Source organism: Schistocerca serialis, chromosome 2 (genome assembly GCF_023864345.2).
Source record: "Schistocerca serialis cubense isolate TAMUIC-IGC-003099 chromosome 2, iqSchSeri2.2, whole genome shotgun sequence".
Lineage (NCBI taxonomy): Eukaryota > Metazoa > Arthropoda > Insecta > Orthoptera > Acrididae > Schistocerca > Schistocerca serialis.
The window spans coordinates 1,042,665,136-1,042,684,548 of NC_064639.1; the positions used below are offsets into that span (position 1 = coordinate 1,042,665,136).

At 41.0% G+C, this 19,413-nt stretch overlaps 1 protein-coding gene across 3 annotated transcripts in view; it reads right to left on the reverse strand.

Moving 5' to 3' along the window:
- Nucleotides 1–19,413, reverse strand: part of LOC126458466 (pumilio homolog 2) — a 642,319-nt gene that overhangs the window by 311,931 nt on the left and 310,975 nt on the right. The window lies entirely within an intron of this gene.

Genomic DNA, 19,413 nt, shown 5'->3' on the forward strand with positions numbered 1-19,413 from the left:
GGAAATCAAACAAGAACGACGAATAGTCCAGTCGGCAGGAACATTGGGTTTTGCAGAAGGTCCACATTTTACACACACTTAGTATGTTGCAAGTCCAACTTTTCGACCTCGAGGACAATGTACTAACATGGAGTGAGCCGATAAACAGCGAAATTGGTATGGTTTCAGTTTTTTTCCTCTATGATGGTTTTTCCTTGAATCCAACGATAAACAGGACTTAAGACTTTTTCTTGTGGAGCACTAATATAACGTGTTTTTGCACTATCTACTTACCAAGATACAGAGCTTTAAAAACGGCAAAATTTCTAAGTTATCAAGAAATAACAAAAAGACCACATTTTAGCGTCACAATTACAATCATACAACTTTTTAAAAAGGATAATGATAGGTGCTTCTAACGCTCAACGCTTTATATCAAGAACATCCTCTCAGACCCCTACCATCAAGAGGACGCTCATTTCTGCTAATGTCGTGTAAAAATCTTAGGTTCTTCTAATTACCAACCTTTAACAACATCAACATCCGCCCCCTTCCCTGCCTTCAATAGGACATCCTTCAGTAAAGGTACAGATATTTATACGATGTGTATTTTATTTAAAAAATGTGTGATATCCAAAACAATGTCACTGCTTACCAACTAAACGTACGTTTAAGAGCAAACTTTTACGAATGAGAAAACATTTTAATGAGACTTTGTACAGTTAGATGATAACTGCTTGACTTCTTTTGTCCACACGGCAACGAGTTTGGCATCAGTTTTCCCTCCTCAGCGATGATACTGTTGGTCAGTGCTGCTTCGTCATCGTGTTGCCCCCTCATCATCGTCCTCGTTGAGGTCTGGCTCGCCTGCATTCTCGCATGCATGGTCACATCAGAGTTTGCAAATGGCAGTGCACTGGAGTCTGCGCGACAGCCTTTCGTATATTTGAAAGAAATTACTTGCAGTAAGCAGTCTGAATTTGCATTTTTCGTTCTTAAGGGAATCTTCCATTTTTCGTCTGTATCCAGTCTCAAACTAGTGGCATCTATTCCCGTTACCCATCCACACCTGTACTTTTAGGTAGGTATGAAGTCTCCACCGTACTAATTTACAAGAAACCTTTACCTTGCTTCAGAAATACTGCGTACTCTTTCACTTGGCTGCTGGAAGATACAAAGTCAGACGGGAAATGGTTCACCTACATCTACATGACTACTATGAAATTCAACTTAATTAAATGCGCGGCAGAAGGTTCATTGAAGAACTATCAGAAAATCTCTCTACTGCTCCAGTCCCGAATGGCGCGCACGGAAATCTCAAATCTCTCCGTGAGAGCTTTTATTTCTTATTTTAATATGATGATCATCTCTCCCTATGTACATAAGCGTCAACAAAATATTTTCGCATTCGGAGGAGACAGTTGGTGATTAAAATTTCGTGAAAAGATGTCGCCACAACGTTTAAATGATTGCCACCTCAGCTCATTTATCATATCCGTGACACTATCCGCCCTATTTCATGATAAAAGCGGACTGCCCTTCTTTGAACTTTTTCGATGTCCTCCGTCAATCCTACCTGGTACGGATCCCGTATCTCACAGGAGTACACCTTAAGTAACCAGACAAGGGCTGCGTCAAAAGCCTTCTGGACATCTAGAAACATGGAATCAACTTGAGATCCCTGCAGACAGCACCTAATGCTTCGTGTGAACAAAGGGCCAGTTGTGTTTCACAAGAAGGATATTTTCTGAATTCGTGTTGACAGTACGTCAATCGATAGTTTTCTTCGAGGTAATTTATGGCGTTCGAAAATAGCACATGTTAAAAATCCTACTGCACATAGACGCCACTGGTTTTTATTTATTTATTAAACTGATTTGATTAGGGCCATCAGTCCCTCTCTTACAACGGACCAGGGTTTCACACATACATCATAGTTACCTACGAAATAAAAATTTCAATATGACAAATTAAGAGTGCTTGCACTAATGCTGCTGCTGACGACGACGACGACAATTTCGAGGCAGTGTCAGCTAAGAATACTGGGAAGTGAGAGAGATCTGTTTGGAAAGAAGGATGTACGAGGATAAGGAGTGCGTACAGGGACAATGGTAATCCTTATTGTTGTTTTAATAGATCTGTCATTAACTGTCTACTGAAGCTGGTGATGTTATTCAGTTCTCTAACATAATGCGAGAGTTTACTCCAGAGTTTGGGTTTCTGCTACTAAGGAGTACTTCGACAAATTGGCTGAACGATGGTGTGGGACAGAAGGAATTTTGCTGTGATGGGAACGTGTATTTCTGCCATGTTGTTCAAGACAACAGTGTTAAGGGCGAGGAGAGATATAAGGGGAAAATGTGCGTCTATGAGGCAAAGATAGAGGACATGGAAATCTCTGCGTTTATCTGCTTGCAGCCAGGAAACTGTGCACATGATGGTGAAATATGATCAAGAGTCGAACAACATAACATAATGAACACAGGCATTCAAAACGATTTCCAGGAGCCGGAAGCTTTCCTGAGATAGGCCTCGCAGGATAAATTCGCTGTAATCAATAATTGGTAGTGTGTTTGCACAGTTTTACTTTCCAGGTCAAGAGGGAAGAAGTTTTTATATTTTCGTACGGCAAAGAGAGATGCTAATGCCGTCTTGCACCGTGGCAGTGATGTGCTCAGTCCAATTTAGATATTCATCTATTATTACTCCAAGACTCTTTCCTGAAGGAGAGAAGTTGATATTTGTCCCATGTAGAATTGATAGAGTTAACAAATTGGTTGCCATCGGCGCACCAGCGCGCCCGGCCGATACTGGTGCACATGCCGTGGACACGCCGGTGCGGCGAGACTCAGCTGTTGCGAGGCACCACGGTTTAGTCGGGCACAGACATTCGGTGTGGTTTATTGCGCAGGAACTCTAAGAACGTATTCTCTTCAATTTTTACAGGTGCGGTTCGCGTTTTTTCCTTCAGTTTTTCTCTGTTGTGGGACTGAAAATGGAAACAATCGTGACAAGGCGAGCCCTTCAGAACCTAAAAAAGTAAAGTCGGGACACAATAAACGTACAAAAACTAACGGACGCGGAATTATTACGAATATTAGAAGAAAGCGATTCGGAAACGGAATTGCCCAGTGGGGAAGACGGGTGGGAATCCAGTAAAGAGTCTGACGGAGCTGAGTTTGCTTTAGTTGAGACTGTAGAAATGGCTGTGAATCCAAGCGACAGGGAAAGGGCAGAAGGAGTGGTAACAAGTGGTAATGTAGCTGATACAAGTGTTGCATGGAAAAGCGAGCCAGTTACAATGGTAAACTGCCCGTTTATAAAAAATGAGGGACTGCTAATTCAACCAGCGGGAAACACTCCCTTAGATTATTTTCGTCTTTTGCTGACGGACGAATTTCTATTGAAAGCTGTAGAAGGAACAAATCGAAACGCAATTGAGTGATTCCTTTCTATGGGAACCAAAGAACAATCACGAATAAATTCTTGGAAAAATGTGACGGTTGGCGAATTGTTAGTGTTCTTGGAAGTTTTCCTGCACATTGGAAATGTAAAGATGAGGAAGTTCCAGGATTATTGGACAAAGGACCCTTTATTTCACGTGAAAGGAATTGCCGATAGTATTTCACGAAATCGTTTTCTTCTAATACTACGTGCAGTGCATTTTTCTGAAAATCCAATACAGGGCGAACCAAAACCATCCGACAGGTTGTATAAAATACGTCCAGCCATCATATTTTTCAATGGAAGGATGTGCCAAGTGTACTACCCTGGACGGGAGCTGTCACTGGACGAATCAATGATCCTTTGGCGTGGAAGATTACCTTTCCGCCAATACATAAAAAAAGCACAAATATGGCATAAAGCTATTTTTTTTTACAACTCCCACTGGAATGGTCCTAAAATTCGCGGTATACACTGGCATGATGTAAGATTTAAGAAGAAGAGGCCATGCGCAAAAAATTGTTCATTTACTGGATGAAAAGTTGAATGCTGTCACCACGTGTACATGGACAATTACCGTAATAGCTTCGCAATGCCTAAGTTGCTCGTGGATGAGAAAACTCACTGCACAGGAACTCTGAGGACGAATAGGAAGGATACGCCCAAGGCAAAATTACGAAAAGGTGAAGCCGTTGCCAGATTTGCGGAAGTAGTTACGATAGGTAAGTGGCGTGATAAGAGGGAGGTTTGCTACATTTCTAATGCATTTACAAATGAAATGGTTGACGTTGAAAACAAAAGAAAGAAGACGAAATCTAAGCCCTTGGCAATTGTAAACTACAATAAATTTATGTCGGGAGTTGATCGGCACGATCAGATATTATCATATTACCTCTCGGAACGAAAATCCATACGCTGGCACAAGAAACTTTTTATCCACTATATGGAAATGATGCTGACAAACGCACATGCCCTGCACAATAAATATTCTGGATCAAAAATGTCCCTCCAAGAATTCAGACTCAGTGTTACAAGAGCACTGTTGCCACAAAATCAGGTAGAACGGCCCGTCAGAAATCCCCAACATGTTGTGGTGAAACCAGAATCAACTGGAAAATCAAAAACACCAAGAAAAAGGTGCAGATCATGCGCCAGCCGAGGACAACGAACAGACACGATTTACGAGTGCCTAGATTGCCCAAATAAAGAAGGGTATAGTTTGAATCGTTGTGTTATTCACCACCTCTAAAGGCAGATAGCACTTTCGTAGTTCTTTCATTTTTCTACTGTTATATGTGGGTACTATTACTGAACTTTGTATTTATTTTATTTGTTTGAGTGTAATCGGTAAAGTTCTTGATTGTATCTTTTTTGAGATTTGACATACATTGTATTTCAGAAGTTTCTTCAAGATCTTGTGTTTGTTTCTGAATATTGTTTCTACTTTTTTTTTGTTCAATAAATATGTCGTTTGACAGTAGGATGTTTCGTTTTATTTTTGAATATAAAATAAAAATGTAGTACTCTAAACTGTCACAATTTTCAGGAAAAATAAACGAGAGGAATTAGCGCGTCCATGGCCACCATATCAAGGATTTTCGATGGGTTGAGCATTAACGGTATATACTGCTCCTATTTTGATAGTGCACACAAGTCGGTACTGCGATTCTAGATAGCTCTCTTGAGGTTTACTGTATTTGCACTTAGATACAACTGTAAGTCAGCATACATGTGGTGACACGTCATTTATGTACAATGAAAAGGGTATAGGACCTAATACCGAAACCTTGGGGACGCCTGATACTACCTGTCTCCATTATTATAGTGCCGGGCAAGAGGCATTACTGGTGTGACTTCAGGTATGAAAGAAACCACTGCACTGCACTGCACTTCGGGAGAAATTTAGGCTGCTTAAGCCTGGCAAGTAAAATGTTGAAGTCGACGGTGTCAAAGGTTGTGCTGAAGTTTACGTAGCACATGATAGTTGCCTCTTGTGCATCCATGGCAAGCTTCAGCTCATCTGTTATCCATATTGTGGCAGATGTTGGGCTGTGATGTTTACAGTAAACTGGTTGGTATTAGTCAAATAAGTTGTTTGTAGTTGTTCTGTTAGCTGGTCGTGGACTGTATATTCTAAAGCTTTGGGCATTGCAGGAAGAATTCTGACAGGTCAGTATTCAGATAGAGCTGTGGCAACGTCCTTTTTAGGTAGTAGTATAACTAGTCCCCGTTTCCAGGGAAAACATGGGCCGTAGTGAGTCAATAAGTTTCATCGCTTGGATAGTAATGCCATTGTGATGTGATAAGCATGATGGCTCGTTCTTTTTGACGGTATTGCAATTAAAATGATATAAATAGAATTCTTCGTGGCCACAGTCTTATCCCTTGTGAAGTAATCAGTGAGTATCTGTTTCGTCTGTCGTTCCTTTGTGGTTACAGGTAATGCAAAGTACTGGTTTGGATGTAGTCACCAGCTGCAGCTTTTACTTTGGGTATACCAAGACAACGCAGGTTTTTCAATAGGATAGCTGGTCTATTTCATTTGTTGGTTAATGCGTGGGCATACCCGAGTTTTGCCTTTCTCACAGCTCGAATGACTATTGCGCTTCTGCTTGAAAGAAATTTTATTTTCAAGGGGGTGGGTGGTTGCATAGTTTGTATGCGCGATGTACAGTGCCCCAGGTTCATGATTGTTTTAATTCTTCAGTTAGCCAAGGTACAGGTTTTCTTCTCGCTTTTCCGGACTTTGGGGGAGCATATTTGTTATACAGCTGATTAAATTCGTTAGTAAATCCACGTTTTTTGTTATGATTAAGGCTGGCTTAACGAGTTCCTCCTCAATACAAAGCAACGATATACTTTTCGCCGTCACTTCACGGATATTTATGAATGTGGAGAAATAATCAACCTGGACCAGATTTTATGACTGTGTGCCAACAGATAAGGTGTTACAGACAACGACATGAACTTTTGGTAATGAAAGTCTACAGCAAAACAAGGAATGAGGAATTATGATACCGGCTTAACATGCTCTCAGACAAAATTCAGGTTACGAATTTCAAATGTATCTGGGCGAGAAATAGGTGGGAGGAAGCCATACATTATGATATTTGGATAAACACCACATTGAATGGTAAACAGTAAATAAATCACGTATGGAGACTTGTGAATGTAACTACTTAACCTACTAGTTCACGTTTCAGCCACCAGTGAAATACTTTAAAACGCGAAGAAATATTTTGCACCTCTTGGGCACTGTTTATTGTGTTTTGTGACGCAATATATTACCTTGAGAAAAAGTATGAAGTGTCCGCTTCAAAGTTTTCCAGAAATTCTCATCCCTGCCACGTACGGGGAAAAAAAAAAAAAACGAACTCTGGGTATCATGTACGACACAAGCGCTGTTTGCACAGGTGGACGCGCTCTGACCGCCGTAATCGTGGCACGCTTTCACTCAGAACTTTTCGCCTGTCAATTATCTACACGAGTTAATTCTTTGTATGTCCACAGATAGACATACGTAAGTACGTTACCGTTTTCCGTAAGCACCGAAACCAACATTGATTTTGATTGCATATATTTTAAAAATTATCTAACTTAACTACGCGATCACACCCCATAGAAAACGCAATGCTGACGAGCTGCCATACCAACCTCAAAAGCGTAAAGATACTGAGTCGTCACCTGAATCCGCCACCTTTCATCACTACACACGGTGTAATATATATCACAACTCAACTGCGAAACAGTTTTTTTGGTTCCTGTCGTTTCACACTTCTAATAATCACAGCACGACAAGGCTTCCTTTAAGTAACTAAATCAGACTACAGAAGGCCAGCACAGGTGTTTTTGCGATACACGTGGGGAAAACAATGATCAATGCGCTAGAAATGGTCGTGTGATAAAAGCAAAAAGGCCACCTCTTGGAATGCAAAAGAACCAGACTACACAGACTTTGCTTGGTGTTTAGTACAAAGCACTGGCGATATTCTACGCTACTCCCAACCAAATGGAACTGATGCACCCTTGTTCTAAGCGCGACTAGGATAATCTCTGCCATTGTGTCTCCCTCGAACCCCATTCAACAGACGCCGTTGACATATCTTTACCACCGAGAAAGACAGAGCCATCAACTGTGTGAAATGCTTAGGGAACAGTTGAATTATTAGCTTTCATCTACTCATAAGGAGTAGATAGTAAGAATTTGACAGTTACAATTTTCAGTTGCACACTACTTAATAAAGTGGGGAAAATGTGGTATACCTGAATTAATAGTTCCATGTTTCTACAGGAAAACAGTATCGTCTTTAATTTGTAGCAATAGGTGGTGGTTGTTGTTGTTGTTGTTGAAGCCGTTATTGGTGGTTTCAGAAAGTAAGCTACAAATAAAAACGTACGCGAGACGAAGCAAAAAGCAAGACCATTTAAGAGCAAAAAACAGCGCAAATACACCGACATCTAGCGAGAAACAGACAGCTACAGGTTGTCAGGGCAACACTTGGCTACCAGTCACCATGGAGACGTATTTATCTGACGCCTTTGCAGCAACAGGTACCGGGTATCATTTCGTCTCTGCGTTTCACGTCGATTCTGAAAGGCATTTCAGTTCTGTAATGAAATTTTTCGTTTAGATGATTCTCGTTCGGAGATTACGAGAGAGAGAGAGAGAGAGAGAGAGAGAGAGAGAGAGAGAGAGAGAGAAGAAAAAAATACGGTCATTATGATGTTAGACGACACTGAAAACTTGAACGGACAAAACTTCGTTCACTGTTTTATTGATGGCACGGGTAATCTAATGCTGCCTTAAACGTTACTGCAATGAACATCGAAGTTGTACGTTGAAGCTCAGCACTCAAGTTTAAAAAAAAAATTTCACACTTTGCTTTTTCGGATGGAATTAAAACTTACTGTTCATTAAATAAATGAATGAACTGAAAAAGGAAAGAAAATTGTACCAAGGATAAACAGTTCACTTTCGCTGTAATCGTCCGTACGTCGGATGTATGGTTTTGTACACCCGCCAGCCGTTATGTGGCTCCGTCATCCTCTCATATGGCAAGTTGGAGAATTATCACATCAAGTCGCTTTACGCAGTTGCGAATTAAACATGGCTGCCCCACACGCAATTTGCACCACTGAAGAACAACGTTTGTAATCCGCTTTGGTGTTTCTGAAAGATGTACCTGGAGCGGATATCAGCAGACTGTCCGCGAAACACGCAGCACATTGTACAATGACCAAAAATAAGTCGGAGAGCAGTGAATGAGGAGGAAAGAATAGGACTCAACCAACATCCACTCCTGCCAATATGAGCAATCTCGTGTCCCCATGCTGAACACAAGGTGAGCGGTTATTTATGGGGGGGGGGGGGGGGGGGGGAGACATGCTTATTCATTTCCTAAACATGAAATGATGCATAAATATGTTCAACTTCCATAAATTGTGTGCGAGATGGATCCCAAAACACCTCAACAAAGAGCACAAGAATAATAGAAACAGATTTAGAATCTGGACGCTGGTACTGGACCCTCAAGCTCACGACAGTGGAATTTTTCTGAAATGAATCATCAATGGCGATGAGACATCGAGCCAACACTACAAATAAAGAAAATAAACGTCAGAGCACGGATTGGAAACACCCTAAAACTCCAGCCACCAAGAAATTCAGTCAACACCGCAGGAAGTTACGTTAAAACAGTTTTCGAGATTCGCAAGGGCTCGTTATAGAAAATTAGCTGGACAAAAATTGAGGTGTAACATGTCATTTTAGGGAAAGTGATAGGTTACACTCTATCCTCAAAAACGATAGAAGACAATCGTGACATTTATTAAATTTCTTTTATTAATAGTGAAATTTGGGACACTTGGCTGTAAAAGAAATGGTCTATTATGTCCAGGTGATACAAGGTACATGGACACAGCATATTTGCAAGAAGCGAAGAGTTTAGCGTTCTATTTGCTCTAGGCTCCCGACGACGCCGCTTGGAGGTGTATTGTCGCCATGGAAGAACAGCGCTCTCAACAGCGGAGACGAGACCGAACCGAAACAAAAAAAGTTTTTAAACTATCATTCTGACATTCATTCTCTGACGTTTGATACGTCAAAATGTATTCACGTTGCACATTCGAATGAGCCAAGGCACTTGAAAGCAATCACGCAATTGTAATACGATTGTGTTATAGATATCTGATGGGAGTTATTACCTGTCGATGTATGAAGATTTAATTGGTATTAAAAGAGGAAATTTTCCTGGTGAGTACGTATATTTGACTAGGATTACAGCTGTTTGAGTCTTTAGCACTGGAAACACTGCAAAGAAAAAGAAGTCCGCTAAGAAGAACAAAAGCATCGTTATTCCGAACTAATTAGCAAGTCTAAATCGTAATTATTTCACGACATATGCGACCTCAGAAACATTACGTACCGTCTATTGATCAACGAAATGGGCAGATACATTTCAAGGGTCAAGGGTAAAAAGTGTGCATTTCATTAATTTTGATATGCTTCGTAGCAAGTTGGTTGGTTGTACGACAGTTGTTCTTTTGCTAGTGAACGTGCTTCTCCATCACCTACTTGACTGTTCATAGTTCTCAGAATCTGTTTTATCGCGGTGTTTTAGCATCTCGCATATAGGCTCCCCCTCGCTCCCTCAGGTTATCATTTGTAGGGTCACTTCCAAGTTGGATTCTTTGCCGTTGAATCCCCTACGAGAAAGAGGTAGAGGAAGCTGGGCATACATGGCATGTTGCTCAACAGAAAACTTTTTTCTCTCAGGGACTGCAACTGTTTTATAACGATGGCTTAATTAAGCTGAAAACCATAATGAGTATGTGGAAAAATACTGCAAATTCTGTAATTTGGTAGCAATAAATTATAAAATACTGAGTGCCAATACCTACATTATTAATTACCTAATTAATTCTCTGTATGATCAAAAACAGCACGAAGCACACCTACTAAATTCGAAACAAATCAGCAACAGGCGCCATCATTCCTAATGTTTTCTACCAGTCACTAACCCAAAAGTATACTACGTAATAATCACACTTCTGCAGTCACAATGAACAAAAACGACCATTGCTAGGAATTCAATAAAATTGTTGGAGTAACTGCAGGCAATTGATTTGGAGAAACCTGCGTGTTGTACTAAAATTAACGCAAGTAAGCATCTGACTGTATATGCACTGTGAAGCTTTACTGTTCCATATTAACAATTATATTAAGATAATAATTATATGAGCAGTCAATGTTTTCAGTAAGCATGGGTGAAGAAGTTCTCTCTGTTCTAAAAATTATGTTTATTATTTCACTAATACCAAAACGTAACTTTGTGGTGCAATAGTTCATATTATGTAATTTTGGAAAAATCTTCACCACGACTATCGTAAACTTTTTACTTAATATTTATTTTGGACTAATTATTACACTGGAAAAACGAGTGAACATTTTGGAGGAGTCAAGAGACTTTTTCATTTTCCACGGACTAGAAAATATGTATTATTGTGAAACTGAAATTATTCACGCTGTCAAAAGCTATTAGAATAACACAGTTGCGGTTAATATAAATTTCTTTACTTTGAGTCACAAACTACAAATTACTTGTGAATAACCCAAGATTGCAATGGGATATGAGCAAAACAAATTCTCTTTAGCGGGTCATCGTAGACCCTAGCCCTTCGTGTAGAATTGCGTGTTAAAAGGATATAATGGTGACAGGACAGACTGCGCTTACTTATCAGAGCAAGTATACGACACGTGGCAATGTTGGACAATAGTACAGGATAGTATTAAAAAAAAGTGCTTTCATCATAAACCACACAGTCTTCTCTGGAATTTTCCCAGCGGTGGAACAACTTTTACTCTAACAACCACAAGTGAACTATAGCCACTTTAGCGCCATTTTACGACCATATAAAACACACTATATGGCTCTTCCGTAGGCTAAGCTCAAATGACACAAGAGCCAGCAGGTGCATCGAGATATCGTAGCGCCCTAGCTAGCACAAAAGGTGAATTTATTTCCTCGCGTACGTTCGATGACGGAATTGCAAATAGTCTTTGTCAAATTGCTATTCACGTACCATTGATTCAGAAATGACACTCAAAATGAAGATGAAATGTGAAAGGGAGTTCAGGCGATTGCTACAATAGTTTTTCGGGCAATCCGTACCTCCTTAATATGGTAAAGAGGCGAACAATTTTTCACGTCTCATTCCTTCGTTAATACTGTAGCATTAAAAACAGAAATACCGCACTTGTATAATGTACGCTCCTCTCCTTCAAATTTACTTAAACGTTCGCGTGAAAGCTTATCGTTTGAGATATGAGAATTAAACATCTGGTTTATTCAAATAACGATCCAGGCCGTGATTAGATTTCAGTACTATAACAGCATATACAAGGGGTTCTATTGCCACTGTTTTCCGCAACTTCATTTCAGTCATGCCCGTCGGGAAATAGAATGAGGAAGGGAGAGTGACCTAACTGCGAAGGAATCTACCTTCCGTTAGATAAGACGAAACAGTTAAAAGCTTTCAACAAGATCTCGAACTCGGGTGATTTCACTAATGCCGTCTGAACTAAGAGTGCCCTAGTCTAATGGATGCAAGTATTAAACCTAATGCTGCTATAATACAAAAACCTGTTATAATGGTTGTATACGTCACTACATGTTTAACCTATATCCGAAAGTCACCATACTAGCAAACAGCAGAAAACTTTGGACAAAATTTCCACTTGGTGAAATGTATGGCACCTCTCATTAAGTGAGGATAAGCATAGGATAATGCCTATCACAAGCGCTGGGGAGTATCACACAAAATATTATTAGGGTAGACGAATTGAAAACTTAGATTTGTTGAAAGGGTTCTAGGAACATGCAACGCATCTGTAAAGGAAAGGTCATGCAAGTCTATAGTGTGACCAATTTTAGAGTATTGTTTCAGTGTTCCTGACAGACATGGCACGAATTCAAAGGCTAGCTGCTGGTATGGTCCATACGAAAGTGTAACAGTAACGTTGGGGGATCTTCAATGGGAATAGTTGGTACAAATGATGGCGTAGTTCTCGCGAAACGTTGTTAGGTTAATTCAGCGAACCTGTAGTCAAAGAAAACTGTTCGACCACTATATTGCCACTATCGTCGTATACTTCGCGGAGCGATCACGAGAATCAGATGAGAGATCAGGGCGCATGTACAGGCGTATAGACGGTCATTTTTCCATTGGGGACGATGTGTTCTCCATTATGCACTGTATAGCGACTTGCAGAGTATATATGTAGTAAATTTATTACTTAACAGCGACTCGTTTGGTACTCTGCTTCACCATCGGGTGGCTAGCTTGGTTTCTAGACCTGCCACAATGCTCTGGAAAATTGCTGCTCTTTCGGTAGCAAGGCAGCGTAAGAGGCTCTGGACAACTCGAAATCTTCTGTTTTTCCACTGATCATAATCTATGGAATTTTCCCTTTCCAATGATATACAATACGTACAAATTATTTTTCAGAATTAAATTCAGTCGTCAGTTGCTAATATATTTCAATTATACCTTACCGGTTTCGGCAAATTACTTTGAATTCCATTCTGAAAGATATATACTACATTTGCTGAAAACTACAGCTATGAATTAAACAATATACATGATTGCCCTGTTTTTCTGGTTTGTTCATACATTTAAACAAAACACCGTGTGGGTGTGACCATGTACAACTGACAATTCTCAGAATGAAAGTTGATTTTTTGAATACCCCTCCCCTCTGAGGGCAATTATTTAGGAGATAGGGACTCAAAAGCTTTCAAAGCAGTTGATGAAGAGAAGCCATATGGAGAAAATGTAACTATCACTAAGCACGAGTGCATAGAATATGTACACAATCAAATGTGTGCGAGGTTGAGACGACTGAAAACTGCGTAACAAGGAAAGGAATTGGGAGGTGGCTGGCGATCAAATGGGAAGAACAGACTCCCAGAATCTTTCATAGAAAGAATTTAAAATAATTATGGAGTCGCCATCAGGCAAAACGATAGTAGCGTAGAAGATGTGAGAAAAGCTATATGAACATCTCTCTGCGGCGGACAATAAACCCATTCAGTGTCTATGCCCTCCAGAGTGTGATTCATGATTAAAATACATCAGAGCACTGCAAAATGGTGAGAAATTAACAAACCGGCTATTCATTTCGCAAGTGGAGATACTGAAAGAAACTTTCACAGATTTGTTAGACGTAAATCTACTGAAGAAATGTCTTCATGGCCGCACCACAAATCCTGACGACCCCATCAACGGTGTAATCTGGGTGAGAATTCCCAAGATAGTGTTTGTGGCAAACAGCACAGGCCTTTTGGTGTGTGAGATGCAGTGGCAACGGTCAGTGAGGAGTATGTTGCAAGGTGTGAAGCCCTGAAAAGACTGCTTCAAACTGTTGTCATTTCAGAGCATTGTTAAATTTAGATAAAGAAAGGAAGACTTACGGTATCAGAGATAGCTACTAGAGACCTTGAATCAAGGGCAAGACAACGCAGATAAGCAGGAAAAGAGACATTGCAGAATGAGATGGCTAAGGATGCAGACAACCCATCTTATGTAACTGGGATGCACTGACAACTTGAATGGCTGTTTCCCATAAGTTTTACTTATTAAGAATAAAGCGTACTTTCTCTTAGCTTCTACTATAGTCGAAACCAGCTAGCAGCGCTGTGGCCAGCTTTTAACTAGGAAGCGCCAACGGCTGCAGGCAGAAACAGTAGCCGTCTACGGAGCTGTGACAATCCTGAGACGTTGCTATGCACCGCTTTACGTTACTGGTTGAAGCAGGCCTGCGACCAGCCCGCTGCATCGGTGAGATCAACTTACGCCCGTTTAACACGAGCGACTTTCTGGTCAAAATCGGCAACTCAAAATTACGTGTACTTTTCGTGCCTGCATGTACATCAGAAACCAACTACGACGTGTGTCTACGACATCAATGATATAGAGATTGTGCCTAGTAGGGACTTCTCAATTTCTGATTGTATGCTGCGCACAGCGCATGTGCACAAACAAGGGACTTTCGCGGTGTCTGCTAAAACCTACAATTATATTCTGGTCGAGCTCAACCCTATTATATGAAATGTTCTTTGGTATTTCCTTAATATCTACTGCGTTGTTCGCTTAGTTCTCGTGGCACTTTAAAAAGTTACAAAAGGTACTGATGTTTTTTCCTAGTGGTGTTCTCTTAGAAGTAAGACGTAACATCTAACACCAAAGATATATTTACGTACTACAGAGAAAAAGCCTACACTATGCAGAAAATAGAACGTAAGTAGATGAAGTGTTTTAATGAAAATTATTTCAACCGTGAAAAGATTAGTGTTATCTGACGAGAAAAATAATTTTCTGTGTTACCTGGCACTCGGCAAGAAAACAAGATATAAAGGTTGAAGTAAAAAGACGCTATTTACTGCGTTGTGGCTATCGCTTGATGTGTGTGAACTTTGCAAATATATATTTTCTAGAGCAATCAAATATATACAGGTATGTTCTGAAATGTTTGGTTGACACTTTTCCTATTCTTTCAGTTCTTAGGAGTGTAAAGAATTTATTTCCCGACCTTTGATAAGAACTTCCAGTACGAATTCTGCTGCTGACAGTGATAAACTCTTGTCATTGCTTGTTCCAATATTTTGCTACTATATTTCTATTTTTTCGTACGAATGATAGTCCCTCATAATCTCACCTTCACCGTTAAGATGCCAAACCACACAGCAGACAGCTCTCATAACAAATGCAATTTTTGCGCTGGTGTCTAACCACACGAAACAGACCAGACTCAGTAAAGAAATAAGACGGCAGGGGCGCTGCAGTAGTCACTTGTCTCGAGTACTCAACCGAGACGAAGTCTATCGTGTGAAAGCGACTTCAAGCCGACTCAACTATAGCTAGAATTTGTTCATAGTCACAGGATATATTCATTGGCGTATTGTGCCTATTTTAACACAGATGTTTTCTTATTTTATAAATGGTAAAATAGTCCCCCCATTCGGATCTCCGGGCGGGGACTACTCAAGAGGACGCCGTTATCAGGAGAAAGAAAACTGGCGTTCTACGGATCGGAGCGTGGAATGTCAGATCCCTTAATTGGGCAGGTAGGTTAGAAAATTTAAAAAGGGAAATGAATAGGTTAAAGTTAGATATAGTGGGAATTAGTGAAGTTCGGTGGCAGGAGGAACAAGACTTTTGGTCAGGTGAATACAGGGTTATAAATACAAAGTATTGGAGGGCAGCGTGGAGGGTAAAAATCGTAGAGGGAGACCAAGAGATGAATACACTAAGCAGATTCAGAAGGATGTAGGTTGCAGTACTACTGGGAGATGAAGAAGCTTGTACAGGATAGAATAGCATGGAGAGCTGCATCAAACCAGTCTCAGGACTGAAGACCACAACAACAAATCTCGACGTTAAACCCTAATAAACACAGAAAAGTGTAAGCAGATTTTAGTGAATGTCCATTTTTAACAAAAATAATTATCATCTTAAAACTAATCAATACTTTTAGGGAGTCCTCTGTTAAAGTGGTTCATCTACATGTACATCTATACTCTGCTATTCACAATAAAGTGCCTGGCAGAGGGTTCAATGAACCATCTTCATGCTGTCTCTACAGTTCCACTCTCGAACGGCACGCGGGAAAGACGAGCACTTAAATTTTTCCGTGCGAGCCCTGATTTCTCTTATTTTATCGTGATGATCATTTCTCCCTGTGTAGGTGGGTGCCAACAGAATGTTTTTGCAATCGGAGGAGAAAACTGGTGATTGAAATTTCGTGAGAAGATCCCGTCTCAACGAAAAACGCCTTTGTTTTAATGATTGCCATTTCAATTCACATATCGTGTCTGTGGCACTATCTCCCATATTTCGCGATAATACAAAACGAGCTGCCCTTCTTTGTACTTTTTCGATGTCATCCGTCAGACCCACCTGATGCGGATCCCACAACGCACAGCAACACTCCAGAATAGGGTGCACAAGCGTAATGTAAGCAGTCTCTTTGGTAGACCTGTTGCACCTTCTAAGTGTTCTGCCATTGAATCGCAGTCTTTGGTTTGCTCTACCCACAATATTATCTGTGATCGTTAAAATGTTTAACCTACAAGTCATATGTTTTTCAATTTATTATTCCCAAAAATTGGAGAAAAGCAAAATCTCTGAATGATGTATTGATTACAAAAAGTTTTGTGCAGCAGCACAAATGGAAGTACCAACGGCAAAGGGGTCGTGGAGCGGTGTTTTTAGTGGCTTGGCCGCACTGTGCTGCGGCAGGCTAGGCGGGAGCTACTCGGCTGAGTCAGCGCAGCGTGCGGGCGTGTACCGTTAGCCCGCACTGCGCCGCGCCGCGCCGGCCCCTCGGGCAGAAAGGATGGAGGATGCTGGGCGATGAAATGCCGCGCGCCGCTGCGCCTCGCAGCACGCGAACCAGGCCACAGGACACGCGCCGAATCAGTCATCGCTCGTTACGTTATCTCCCCGGATCACTAATCAAAGAAGCAGAAGTAGTGAGTACTATATGAGGAGCTTTAAAGACTGTCTTCACTAAAAAGCACCTCATTTCTAGAACAGGAGCTGCAATCATTTAATTCGGGCACCAAATGTTTTAGCGTACGGCACAAGAGTTTTGAACGAACTGTTATTTCAAATCCTCCTTCAATACAAACTGTACTGTAGTCCCATTAAAATTACTTTACAGTGGCCACACCACGCGTTGGAGCTGCTTTCCTCCAATCAGAGCGCTCAACGTCACGCCCGAATCGTTCGCCGTTGCCAAACTGCCACAACAGTTTGTTCACTTCCAATTCCTTGTACGGATTTCTTTCTTGATGTGTTTACATCGCGAATCCTGGGTCTAGCCCTCTATCACACATGATAACCACAGCAACACACACACACACACACACACACACACACACACACACACACACACACACGTACGTTTCATACGCAGGTACGCAGCATTAGTCACACACTACTGGATCCTTCCGCAAACGATGCGATCAGTGTGATTTAATACAGTTATGAAAATCAGAGCGATCGACTTACATTAGATAAACTTCAAATGGCATTGCGTAAAGCTGAATTTTGAAGGCTGTCAATTAATCGTTGCGACTTTGAATCCAATGTCATAAACACAACAACGCTCTGAAGTGCAATGGCATGGCATAGCGTAGCGGTTAGCGTATAAACCTGAAGTGTGGAATGTCGAATGTTCGAATGTCGTCACATGCAGCGAAGCTTCTAGTTTTTCCAAATCCAATCAAAACACTTATTTTTATTCATTTAACTGGCTTAAATGTAATTTTTTATTTCTAATACTTTACCGCCTCATTTTCACCATCGAGTTGACTTTATTTCCTTATAATTTTCCTTCCTATACTTATCTTCTCGTTTGGAATCGGCTTGTGTCGCCTATGATCTGCAACCACTCTGAGGATTGTTTCAGGTAACCAATGACAGCGAGCATTACAGTTCACTTTTACTGTTTAAACTAACATTTTGCTGCGACAGATGGCTTTGCAAACAAATATATTATGACTTAGTTCTGTTTTGAGTTCACTCGTAGAGGTTAGCCTTAAGCGCCGCGAAGAAAGCGATTGTGATCGCCGTTTTCTCTGATACATTTCACATCACTAGGTTATGCTAAAGTCAGGACGTTAAGTTTCAATTCAGGGCTACAAAACCTCTCGCCTGCCGCAGTTAGGCCATTGGTCACTTAAAATCAGCTGTCGGCAGAACATCTCTCGTTTCTGTCGTATCTCGCGGCAGCCGATTGCAATTTTGCTCCGCGGTACACATTAACAGCATCTGTAAAGCGATCAGCCTATAACCGAGCTGTAGCCGCCAGACTATAGCTAACTATTCTATTCCTACTATTAACTTCTTCGATACACATTTGCAGACAGCCGTGAGTTACTTGAAAGGTTCCACGCTACCAGCAGACAGACACCGTAAATATATATACAGAGCATTTGAAAATGAATATGGCGACTACAAACGTCTATACTTACTATGCATAGCGATACATGATAAGAAGCATTGAGAATATAAAAGGTTCAAATTTTACTTGCATAATTCAAGTGTTCTCTATGGCTACCCATGGCTACAAGGAGTACATCGAAGTGATTATACATTCCTTGGGATACATTCTAAAGTGTATGTGGCGTCACCGACGCGACAGCAATAAAAACGTGCCACTGGAGTTCTGGAACAGTTTCCGGTATAGGAGACACATGCATAAGATCTTTCAAATAACCTCATAAAAAGAATACATGGGTGCCATTTCCAGACGTCTAGAGGGCACGTCTATAGTACTACCGCTACAAAGGTGAAGACGACGGTTTTAAAATGTGTGAACCTCCATGTGTGAGCGGTCGAGTGCGAGTAAAGGGGCAGTCGCTCTGTCGAAAATTTGCCCTTTCTTTTTCAATCTCGATCACTACGCATTATAATGGTACAACTGTTTGTAGTAGTTATACTCATTTTGAATTGTCCAGTATTATAGCAAAATATTTTCCAAATCCTTAAATACTTATCATATGTCAAAGCTGCCGCCTGCAGAGAGATGTGGCTACAGATAATGTTAAATTTGAGGCATTACCTTTGACCACGGACAACGCAGTGGCCGACGACCTTCACTTAACGACCGAAAGCAGCGGCGTTTTAGTAGGGTTGTCAATTCTAACAGACAAGCAACACTGTGTGATATACACGTAATAATCGATGTGGGACGTACGTACCTGTTAGAATAGTGCGGCGAAATTTGGCGTTAATGGGCTATGGTAGCAGACAACTGACGCGAGTGCTTTGCTAACAATACATCGCCTACAGCGCCTCTCTTGGGCTCGTGCCATATTGGTTGGACTCTGGACGGCTGGAAAACAGATGAGTCGTGATTTCAGTTGGTAAGCGCTGATGCTAAAAGGTTCGAGCGTGGTGCAGACTCCATGAAGCCATGGATCC